General features: G+C 45.2%; 1 pseudogene; it reads left to right on the top strand.

The window, feature by feature from the left end:
* Positions 1 to 1021: 1021 nt before the first annotated feature.
* Positions 1022 to 1139, top strand: LOC124778574 (annotated as a pseudogene).
* The last annotated feature ends 462 nt before the right edge of the window (positions 1140 to 1601 follow it).

The following is a 1601-nucleotide window of genomic DNA, read 5'->3' as shown; positions in this document are numbered from 1 at the left end:
GCACTAAGGCATAGTTAGCAAATGAAAGATTTGTACAGAGAACAAGCAAGGTATTTACCTTCAAAAGTCATTATATATATATATATATATATATATATATATATATATATATATATATATATATATATATATATAGAGAGAGAGAGAGAGAGAGAGAGAGAGAGAGAGAGAGCAGTTCATGACATCCAGTCTTACAAATTTACTGTCTCTCATGGACACACGTCCAGATCATCCGCTCTCAAAACTCCGCCATCTCTCTCCCCACATACACCACTGCTGGCGGCTCACCCCCAACTGCGCAACGCTACGTGCTGTACACATCCAGCTACCCAACACTACAATAGCAAATATTCCAACAATGGCAACCAGCCACAGACTGCACACAGCGCAGTCAGTCATTTTCATACAGAGCGCTACGTGGCGTTACCAATATAAAAACCTAAACAGCCTACTTACAAATGGTAACAGTAAACTTGCTGTTTCATTTAACGTCAATAGCAGTCATTGTAAAGCCTAGTCTAAAATGTTCGCATTTAAAGTTATAAATAATGTAGCTCAAGTACAGAAGCATTTGCAAACTTACAAGCCTAATCCAGAGAGGAATGGGCAGGTAACCGGCCGTGACCATATAGTTCAGGCCACGCCAAAGCACTCAGTGCCTGCGCGCCCCGTGCCACGCCGAGCGACACCGGTGGTTTTCCCATGCCGCCCCCCTTTCCTCCCGTGTGGTGGTTGCAGCAGCACTTGTGTGACAGAGACAGCGTCGTCTTCGGTGTGCTGAAGTATCCGTCCTGAATCTTATCAAATGGGACACTGTTAATCTGTCTTGCAAGCGTTCAGCATGAGGAGAAAAGATTCGGATTTAGATGTGCCCTTTGTTAATGCTTAGTGGGAAGATTCGTCGATTTGTCTGTAAAGATTGATGGGAAAGCACTGTGCTTACTATGCCACTCTGCAGTAAATATCAAAGCATGGACAGTGCGCCGTTCCTACGAAAATAAACATATCTCAACACACGAAGGCCAGCGGCCTTGCTGCAGTGGTAACACCGGTTCCCGTCAGATCACCGAAGTTAAGCGCTGTCGGGCTGGGCTAGCACTTGGATGGGTGACCATCCGGTCTGCCGAGCGCTGTTGGCAAGCGGGGTGCACTCTGCCCTTGTGAGGCAAACTGGGGAGCTACTTGATTGAGAAGTAACGGCTCCGGTCTCGGAAACTGACATACGAGCTGGAGAGCGGTGTGCTGACCACATGCCCATCCATATCCACATTCAGTGACGCCTGTGGCCTGCGGATGACGCGAAGGCCGGTCGGCACCTTTGTGCCTTCATGGCCTCTTCTGGAGGAGTTTAACACACGAAGGGATTGTTAGAGTGGACAGAAGAGAACTGATTACTAAATTAAAATCAGAATTGCCACAGTCTGAAGAGGTAAACCTTGTTTATACTTATCATTGTAAAATAAAAATAAAAATATAGTTTTTTGTAATACTACTCCTATCTATATAAACTTGCGCTACTTCACCTTGGATATTGTTGTTAAACTAAATTACCTGCAGAGATCTGAGCTGAACTACATATCGGAAAGCGTACTTCGAGGAAG

This window comes from Schistocerca piceifrons, chromosome 2 (genome assembly GCF_021461385.2).
Source record: "Schistocerca piceifrons isolate TAMUIC-IGC-003096 chromosome 2, iqSchPice1.1, whole genome shotgun sequence".
NCBI lineage: Eukaryota > Metazoa > Arthropoda > Insecta > Orthoptera > Acrididae > Schistocerca > Schistocerca piceifrons.
Note: the sequence above shows the minus strand (reverse complement) of the source record. Positions and strands in the feature narration are given on the sequence as shown.